Source organism: Mytilus californianus, unplaced genomic scaffold (assembly GCF_021869535.1).
Source record: "Mytilus californianus isolate M0D057914Y unplaced genomic scaffold, xbMytCali1.0.p SCAF_9, whole genome shotgun sequence".
NCBI lineage: Eukaryota > Metazoa > Mollusca > Bivalvia > Mytilida > Mytilidae > Mytilus > Mytilus californianus.
Genome location: NW_026262745.1, coordinates 43,190,441 through 43,201,218, shown reverse-complemented (window position 1 = coordinate 43,201,218; position 10,778 = coordinate 43,190,441). Strand labels below are relative to the sequence as shown.

Here is a 10,778-nt window from a genome sequence, read left to right as displayed (position 1 = left end):
TTCTCAGAACCATTAGTTACCGGCTTGAAAAACGTCAATTTTATAATGTCTTTATAAAATTTAAACAACTTTTCCTAGATATAAAAAATGAGCATTAAATCCACGCACAACGACAGGACTTTTTTTTATGTATGTATCCTTATCTACGCTATCCTCCCCAACCCTTTCGAAAGTAAATATGGAGGGAAATTTTTAAGTGAATGATTGTGAATCAGATATAGATTTAATGTATGTTAGGCGTAAGTCCAAAGGAAAAACAAGCCCAAACGCTGTAACATTTACTTGACCAGGAACAAATGATTTAAATTTGATTTTGCGGTTGTCAACGGAGAAAGCTTAAGAGTGACATAAACTTCAACGTGTTGAAGGTGGTCATTACAAAGTAGAAGTACCAATTAAGTTCTGCAAGCCTTTCCTTTTCTCACACAACATTATGAACATAAATGGAAATCTTTAACCCATTCATAGGCGGATCCAGCCCCCGGGCAAATTTTGGTTTATGTAGGGAATCACTGAAGCATGCCTGGAGCAGCCCCCTCCCCCTTTTTTCGGTCAGTCAGTGCCCCCCTTTACAAAAAGTTCTGGATCCGCCACTGCCATTGTTACATTACTCCAGTAAATTGACCCTATATAATTTTTTGACGTTCCAAAAAAAGCAGCCCAGACCTGTGTTTACCTTGATCAGAATGAGAAAACAAGGGATCATATTTCTCTTGAGGGATTGTCTTTCAGACAAATGGGTGATTTTCCTGTGCATGCGGTAGAAAAGAAAAAAAAAACTAAGCGTTTTAACTTAAAAGGGGGTTAGGGAATTCCTTACATTTGAAATAACCTTTTTAAAGAGGGACCGGTCATCTTATTTTCAATAAATAAAGTAAATTAATGGTGTCTATGAATACAATACCAGATTGAAGTATGGTTCTGTGGGAAAAGTTTTTGCAAATAATATAAATATGTTCCCTTTTCACTCTTTTGTACTTTCACTATGATAAGACATTTCAGTATGAAATCTCAGTATGAATTAAGAGGTTGTCAGTTAGATTGCAACCCTACAATTTTACATATATAAACTTAGTATGCATCATGAACGTATAATAGTGATACACTTAGAGACCAATATGCAGTCTTTTAACTTCACACATTTGTGACTAATTACCAAATGGCAATGTTAACCTTCTCTTCAATATGTTAATACATGGTGAGATTCAGCATATCAAAGAACCAGAAGAATTTAATTTTTGATGAAAAACAACTAAGTTTAGTTTTGTTTTCATCACCTAATTCCTAAATACAAATGTACTAGTAGATAAGACAATAACCCCCAAAATCTATCTCAACCTTCATTTTGTGGTATGGAACCTTGTGGTATTATTTCATACAGATCCTTCATTATACTTTAGTTATTGTCTGGAAACTAAATGTTTTCTGATGATGACATTTATCGATGATCACCATACCATTATACAGCCACAAAATTTTTTAGCAGTTGTATAAAAAAATTATATATGCAGTTTAAATTTATGTTACTTCTGAGAAGGAAAACAAACCTGCCCCCCCCCCCCCTTTTAATCAATGAATGGTAGGTGTAAAAGTGACAGTCCCAATAATTATGAAACCTATTCTCGTTCAAGCATTTTACCTAGACACCTATGAAATAATAGGGGCCCCGCCGAATGGCGGTCGCCATATAGTAGTCTGTCCATCCGTCTGTAACAAATTGTGTCCGCTCTTTATCTAGAGAACCCTTATAATTTCATACTTTATACATGACATGTGTATTAACCAACACCAGAGGGTGTGTCATAATGTTTGTATAACTTCCTAGGTCAAAGGTCAAGGTCAAAAACTTTGGTCTTAAATGACAACCCCATGTCCTATGGTAAAGATCGTGTCCACTCTTTATCTTGAGAACCGCTATGATTTCAAAGTTTATACTTGACATGTATATTAGCCAACACAAAAGGATGTGTCATAATGAATGTACAACTTCCTAGGTCAAAGGTCAAGGTCAAAAACTTTGGTTTCAGTTGAAAACTCTATGTCCTATAGTAAAGATACAAATTTTTTACCACACGTTATTTACAGCGGGGCCCACAGAGCTGGCTCCCATCTCAATGATATCTAGTTCTTTCAAGTTCTGAACCTTGCTGCATTAGTTTTTATTATTCTATTTTTATTTCTGGTCATCAAAAAAATTATCTTGACCCCTTCTCTCTTACGTGTACTCTTTACTTTTACTGCACATTAACCAATATCAATTATTTAATATACACGATTGGGGACTGGGTTTTAAGCTAACAGATACCTTGGTAGCTGTTACACCCAAATTATGTCCTGATACTCTTGGCATTAACAATAATTGTTATTGTAGTTGTGTGCATTAAACCAGTGATGAATATATGTACTGTAAATCAATTGCTACTATTTCAAGTTGAAAAGGACTGTGGTCCAATGTCCTGTTTGTCACTGCTAAATTATTGTCTCACTAGCAACTAAATCATCTCATAATTTTTATTCAGTAGGCAAACAAAAACTGGAAGCTACATGGAGCCTGAATTTCACATCTGGTAAAATATGCCATATTGATTTTAACATCAAATTAAGGACATAAAATAATTGTCATTGTAGTAATAAAGGTAATCTTATGCATAAAATCTACCATTTAATCAAAAGCGAACATGATGTACCCATTTTCATGATTTTGAGATCCAGTTAATCCTGTTTGCACAATAATAATTCATTTGCAAGATAACTTTTATTACTGTTTTCTTTTTGTTGATAGCAGATCTTTATTTTTTTAGCTAATTTTAATATATTCACACTTTTCGAAGAATGGACAATTGAAAGTTAAAACTTGTCTGTTTTGGAAAACTGTATGTAACTTAAGTCTTGTTTTTGTGTTGTTGGAATGCTGTCCAATGGACCTTTACCCAACATCTCCTTGTATTCATATGCTTAAATCTTTGGAAAAAAGTTAAATTAGAGTTTTATTTTCATACTGCTTGGCAAAAACTGAGAAAAAAATATTCTTTATTTATTTTTTAATTATTAACAACAATATGTTCATGATAAAATTATGAAGACATACAATTTTTTCAAAACAATTAATAAAATGGAAATTGATATTAAAAAAATGCACACAAAGTTTCATGCGCAACTGGTATGCACTCCAATTCACTCATTGAAACATGAATGATCCTTGTTTGAGATTGCATTAGTCACTGTCTTGTCTGAAAGTTTTTTGAAAGTGTGAGTCTATTCCATTTGTGTATATAATCCACAGGCTTTCAATGCTTCTCATGTAACTTGATAATCTTCCAAAGATCAGGTTGACATCATTGTGATCTGAAAATATAATAACACATTTTTTTTTACTTTGTAACTTCTGGTTTTGATGTAGGTAAGGGACGTTATATGGTATGCCATTGTTTTCCTATCCATCCATTCAAATGTCAACATTTTGTTCAATATCTCAAAGGAGAAGTGGTTAAAAGGTTATTATTTGGCCCAAATATTACTTCAAATTAAAAAGTTACCCTAAATATTTTAAAATTTGTCCAAACTAGACTAAGGTACAAGGTATTCAGAAAATATTGACTTTAAAGTTTAAAGGGCCAAGTGAGCTTTTCTCATCATTTGGCGTCCATCGTCTTTAATTTTTACAAAAATGTGTCCAATGACCCTGCCTGCCAACCAACATGGCCGACATGGCTAAAAATAGAACATAGGGGTAAAATGCAGTTTTTGTCTTATATCTCTGAAACTAAAGCATTTAGAGCAAATCTGACAAGGGTAAAATTATTCATCAGGTTAAGATCTATCTGCCCTAGAATATTTAGTCGAATCAGACAACCGGTTGTTGGGTTGCTGCCCCTAAATTGGTAATTTTAAGGAAATTTTGCAGTTTTTGGTTATTATCTTGAATATTATTATAGATAGATATAAAACTGTAAACAGCAATTATGTTCAGCAAAGTAAGATCTACAAATAAGTCAACATGACCAAAATTTTCAATTGACCCCTTAAGGAGTTATTGCCCTTTATAGTCAATTTTTATCAATTTGTTTTCGTAAATTTTTGCAATCTTTTACAAAAACTTCTACACTTAATCTACTGAGCAAAAAAGAATTAACCTTAGCCACAATTTTCAATAGGGTATCTTGATTGAAAAATATATCCGATGACCCTGCCATCCAACCAACATGGCCGCCATGGCTAAAAATAGAACATAGGGATGTACTATACAAGTCTCAGGGAAAATTGTAAAAAAAACAATTTCAAATGGTCACAATTGAAAACTAATTTAAATAATAAGGGGTCTTCAGTAACTATTGTAAGTCTAGTTACTAGTGGGATGACCTGCTTTTAATTTAATTACTGGGCCAAATTAATCCAAACTTGGCCTCAATCATTATTAGGATATCTAATACTATTTATTATGATTTAAACCTTATTTTACATGATTTCCAAAACCACAGTAGATACAATGTACAGGTGAGCGACACAGGCTCTTGAGAGCCTCCAGTTTTAACATTTAACGAGTAACCATAGCAACAAACTTGACGAAATTTGTATATTTTGTAAAATTTCTTGTTTTCCTTGTTCTTGGTAATTTTTTTTAGTATATTTTAGATTGGCAAAGTATGTGCTCATCCAAGAAACAACTTTATATTTAGTGAGATTATGTCATGTATGTCAATAGTTATAATAAAGGTTTTCTTAAATTATTTTGTTGTTTATTGACTGCGCTTGATGTTTCAATAATGGAAATAACAATGGAAAACTGCATAAATTCTACATTTGTCCTCGTTTTCATGACAACTTTATATACAATGAAGTAATTGTGACGTCATCAGATTAAAAAAATCTTATGATTATTATTCATATTTCTTATATCTACGCATTTCCAAACATCATGTGCCTTTTTGGAATACTTGTCAACAATTTAATTTTTTTTGGATCAAAAACAGGCCTTTAATAATGCCCCTTCTCCTTTGCTTTGAACAATTTCTCATGAAATTTTAACACAACATTTGGATTTAGTTCCCTTTTGATTTTGTTTTTTGGAGTCTGTCGTTCAAAAGTTGTGGGACCTATCAGATTTAGGGTAATTTCTCACATATTAAGCTTGAGTTTGCTTAGAGTATATACTCTCAGATCTGTACTGAAGTGTCTTTTAGTTGTTTGGATGTACAAGTACCCAGCCATGTCCACTCTGTGTTTTTGTTAAATGTATTTCTATTTGTATCCATCTGAAGAGTTAAGACTTTATGACTGATTTTTATAGTTTGTTGTTACACCACTGTCCCAGGTTAGGGGTGGGTTGGGCACCAGCAAATATGTTTAACCCCCCCACATTCTGTATGTACGTGCCTGTCCCAAGTCAGAAGCCTGTAATTCAGTGGTTGGTTAGTGTGATACATATTTGTTTTTCTTTCATTATTTTACACATAAATTAGGCCGTTAGTTTTCTCGTTTGAATTGTTTTACATTTGTCATTTCTGGGTCTTTTATAGCTCTCTGTTTGGCATGGGCTTTGCTCATTGTTTAAGGACGTACGGTGACCTACTGTAGGCTATAGTTGTTAATTTCTGTCATTTGGTCTCTTGTTGGAAGAGTTGTCTCATATAATTGGCAATCATACATCACATTCTTTTTTTATATTCACAGTTTATAGCATAAACCATGTAGTTGTATCTCACAATCTGGTCATATAATTAATATCACCATAGTTACTATAAGTAGTGTTTAGAAAAACGTTTGTGAGTATTCGTTTTAATATATAATTTGGTCCTGTATTTACTCAAATATACCTAGTAAAAACTTAATTTTGTAAACAAACCAATTTATAACTTTCATAGAAAATATACTTACAGTGTACCAATCAATTGATTCATATTGAAGCTACATGTACACTGTATATGTAAATTTTCTCAAAGTTTCCTTCTGTCTGATTTCAAGTTTTAACAATTACTGTTAAAATCTCCAAAGAAACTAAATCAATAATCATGTGAAAAGTTCTTCTGGTTGATGTAGCTGAAAGTAATAATGAAATAATAAAATGAGTATAACTAAAAATAATGTCAACTTTGTGTTGAAATGCAAGGACCTGTATTATTTAACATATAAAAAGTTTGAAAAATAGGGGGGAGGGGAGTATAATTGACAATGAAAAACTGAATGCAACCTTTTTTATAATTCTTTCACATGCATCGATCTGTAATATCTTACTATCATCATTGATCATAATTAAAGAAATATATTGAGTGTTTAAGTGTCACATACATTTGAAACTATAAAAAAAATGTCATTGTTAATTGATTGGTTAAAAAATAAGGCTTCTCATCAAACTCAGTTTTCATTTTGACAGTTTGAACATTATTATTAAGCATTAATATTACATATGGAACTATTCAAAATGAGAAGCCACCTTATTTACAAACATTTTTTTAAGAACAATGAAAGTAATCATTTTTATTCCATGTGACAGCGAGACGAGACGAGATAATTAAATAGTATTTTTTTATAATTTGACAAAGTAATTAATCCATGCAAATAAAAAATTTATAAAAATAAACCAATACCTAATAAAAACTTTTTGTTTTATTCATTCTGATTCAATCTTAGCACTGTGCTGTTATCTATTGTGTCACCATCTGTAAGATAAAAAGAAAAACCTTAGAATTGATTATTGTCATCCTGGAATTAAAGTCAATTTTAAAAGTGTATTTTTTTGCAGGAATAAATTCACTCATTTTGGTTCAGTAAATATTTTTGTAACTTAATATATACATTATGTAGATATGATATTGTTGAAAGTATAGTATCTTCAGGGACCTGTATAGTGAACATTTTAGTAATATGCATGTAAAATATTTCTCTATTGATTATGAGAGAAGTTGGAAGTAATAAGAACTGAGTGGCGGATCCAGAAATTTTCATAAGTGGGGCCCCACTGACTACCTAAGAGGGGGCCCGCTCCGGTCATGCTTCAGTGATTCTCTGTATATCAACCAAATTTTTCTAAGAAAAGGGGGGCCCCCCTCTAAATCCGCCTCTGGAACTGTCTACATGTATATGCATATGAACTACATGTATGGAACTTAAGAGTTACACAAACATAAATTTCAAAAAGTAAAGAATAGTCTTTAAAATCAGATACTGTATGCACCATTTTTTATTTCAATTTGAGTAAATTGCTTAATGCTGCATAAAAATCATTAAAATGCTATTAGAACATTAACAAACTGATTAACTTGATTTAAAATTTTATTTTAGCAATACATTATCAGCATAATCAGGCTTATATACATTTGTACATGTAGATGGGTTTATACATTCTATATCTAAATTCTAAAACGACATAATATTGAGTACATGATAACAAACAAACAAAAATCATTAAAATGGTCTAGTTTTTTTTTGTGCTAGAATTATGCTTCAGGGCTGGACAAAATATTAAATATAACATGAGAATTTAGATATTGATTCAAGCTCTTTCCTATTCCAGAACTTTTATGTTAAAGATAGAAACTTATAAAGGGCTCAAAAACATAAAGATTGTACTTTTTTTTAGGGGAGGGGGGGATGGGTGGACATTTATAATTGTACATGTATAGTTATAAATTTACTGGATAATACATTAACAAAAAATTATTCTTGAAAAAAGTAGTAAATTGTAATACAGAAATAAAATAGCTCCCATGCAGACCATTGTAAATTCATACATATAATAAAGGCAAAATGCAATACAATTTTAGTATACAATATATGTGTGTTACATATATTATTTTTCAAATTATAATCCATGAAATTATACCTGAAGTGAGTTTTTGAGAAGTTCAGATTGGTATATAAAAGGAGTTTTGATACTAGTTGGAAACCCTAACTCAACTTAGTCAATTTTCCTAAACCAACCTGTTTGAGGCCTTGTGTCAATTTGACATTATTTGGAAACTCTTCCCCCTTTCTATAAAAAAATCCAAAAATCCCTGCATGGAGTCCAATTTTGTCTTTTTATAAAATATCTTGAATTCCATAAGGAGCAGCTTCTCTGGAAAATTTGAGTCCTGACAACATTTTTTTTTCTATTTTGTATATGTATTTGATTATTTTACACCAGTTTGATAAAATTAGGGTTGAGGTATTGAATCCATGACAAATCGCCCCACTGGCAAATCGCCCCACACCTAATCGCCCCACTTTTTCACCAACTCGCCCCACTTTCTAAAAAATCGCCCCACTCTTGTTTACCAACTCGCCCCACTTATGAAAAAGGGTAAAATCCCATTGAAAATAGGTTGGATAACTTGCCCAACTTATGAAAAGGGTTAAAATCCCGCTGAAATAAGGTATGCCAACTCGCCCCACTCTTGACAAATAGATAAACCACGATGAATTCAGTAATGCCAACTCGCCCCACTTATGAAAAAAGATGCAATCCCGTTGTATATCTATGTTCCTGCCCCACTTATAAATAAAATCAATACCTATAAAAACCTTAGATAAACATGAGTATGCATAACAATAACATTTTAAACAAACATACATTAAATCAATTATGACAAGGACTGGCATGATAACATAAAACGAAGTACTAGATAAAATGTCAGCACTAGAAACATGAACATGAATACTCATATATGGCATACAATAGATTGTCATTAGATAGTTCAGTAGCTGTCTGCTTCCACGACTGGACCGTTGACACGACAACACTGGCGTAAGAGTCTGGTTGTAGATATGCTGCCTTCAATACAGCACAAGGATACACAGTAGACATAGTAAATGCATGACAAAGGCTACTTTACTTTTTATAATTTTGAAACCAAGCCATAAATTTCTCAATTTTTATTGTTTTCAAACCATAAACAAAACTTACCAATCAATTTTTCAACAACAACAAAACCTGCTTTGACTAGAATGCATGAATGGACATTCTCTTTGATATTTACTTGAAAGTAACATTTGCCTTTCACTGATTGCTCGTTAGTGTTTAATTATTCTTAATTCAAAGACAAAAGTAACCAATCCGTTTAGTGCTATAAAAACAAATTGAAATCCTTCAATTGTTATGATAAAATATCGGATTATGATACAATTAACAGGTTTCTTTTCAGTTGTTATGTAAATAACTAAGCTTACAAGAATAAAGTTATTCTCCAATAATACGAAAATTATATGATAATGAATAATGTATTTACAACTATATTTTGAGAAAGTGAAACATCATTTAATTTCAATAATAATAATCTAATAAATTTGCGTTTTTATGTATTCTGTGTAGATAAGTTTTCATTTAAGTGGGGCGAGTTGGCAGACCTGAAAATTATATATTCATCTAGATTTTACCTTTTTTTCATTAAGTGGGGCGAGTTGGCAGGAGAAAAATTAACGGGATTTAACCCTTTTCACAAGTGGGGCGATTTTTTAAAAAGTGGGGCGAGTTGGTAAACCAGTTTATGGCGATTTTTTTTAAAATGGGGCGAGTTAGTGAAAAAGTGGGGCGATTTGGTGTGGGGCGATTTGCCAGTGGGGCGATTTGTCCTGCTTCCGAGGTATTGATAAATTGTGAATACTGTGAGAGGTCTGCAAACGACTTTTATTTGCTGATGATTGGGTGCCAGTATATTAAAGGGATGAATAATTATTATCAACAGTTCAAGTCCGAACTTTCTTTCAAAATGCAGAAATGAATTTATATTTCTCCAGTAACGAAGATAATTTATTTTGCAAAGTTGATCGAGTTTTCAAGCCAGAAATGGTTTCTTTGAAGTGGCGATACAGAAATTTCAAAAACTTTGATTTTGTAATATTATTTGGATTGAGTTTGTTTTACTTACTTTGATTGTGTTTGTCCTCATTTACTGGTAAAGTTCGTAAAAAATATCCTTTCATCAATATGCAGCCATATTTGCTTCAGTAGCAACGAAAGGTAAATCCGGGTCAAACAGCTTGAAGATCGGATTACGAAAAAAGCCGAAGGCAGTGATTAGTGTAGAGTAGTATGCGGATCGGAGCTGGAACTGCCGGGGAGTTTGATGGGTTTTGTGACGACGTGCGTTAACCAATAAAAATTCTAGAAATATACTAGTACCCGGCCACGTCCCCTCTTTGAATTTGTTAGATGTATTTCTATGTGTATCCTTCTGATGAGTTAAGCCTTTTTCAACTGATTTTTTATAGTTCGTTCTTATGTTGTACTGTTACACCACTGTCCAAGGTTAGGGGAGGGTTGGGATCCCGCTAACATGTTTAACCCCGCCACATTCTGTATGTATGTGCCTGTCCCAAGTCAGGAGCCTGTAATTCAAAGGTTGTCGTTTGTTGATGTGTTACATATTTGTTTTTCGTTCATATTTTGTACATAAATTACGCCGTTAGTTTTCTCGTTTGAATTGGTTTACATTTGTCATTTCGGGGTCTTTTATAGCTGACAATGCGGAATTGGCTTTGCTCATTGTTGAAGGCCGTACGGTGACCTATAGGTGTTAATTTCTGTGCCATTTGGTCTCTTGTGGAGAGTTGTCTCATTGGCAATCATACCACATCTTCTTTTTAGTTTAAGCCTGGGATAAATGCTTATATTGTTGTTTCAAATTTTGAACAGAGTGTGACCAACCTTTGAGTTGGAAAATGAGTTCCAGTTCCAGTTCGAATTTAAGTTGAGTTCAAGTTTGTATTCGAGTTTGGGTTCGAGTTTAAAGTTTAAGTTATACTTTGAGTTCGAGAAAAGGTCCGAGTAATAGTTCGAGTGAGAAATCGAGTTACAAGACGAA

The 10,778-nt window shown here is 32.6% G+C and overlaps 1 long non-coding RNA gene across 1 annotated transcript; it reads right to left on the bottom strand.

Annotated features, from left to right (window-relative positions):
- Positions 1–3,026: 3,026 nt before the first annotated feature.
- On the bottom strand, positions 3,027–10,034 carry LOC127714646 (uncharacterized). The gene is made up of 4 exons (XR_007987843.1): positions 9,843–10,034; positions 6,585–6,656; positions 5,875–6,036; positions 3,027–3,345 (listed from the first exon to the last, which is right to left on the bottom strand). It is a non-coding gene; the product is annotated as an uncharacterized LOC127714646 (long non-coding RNA).
- Positions 10,035–10,778: the final 744 nt, after the last annotated feature.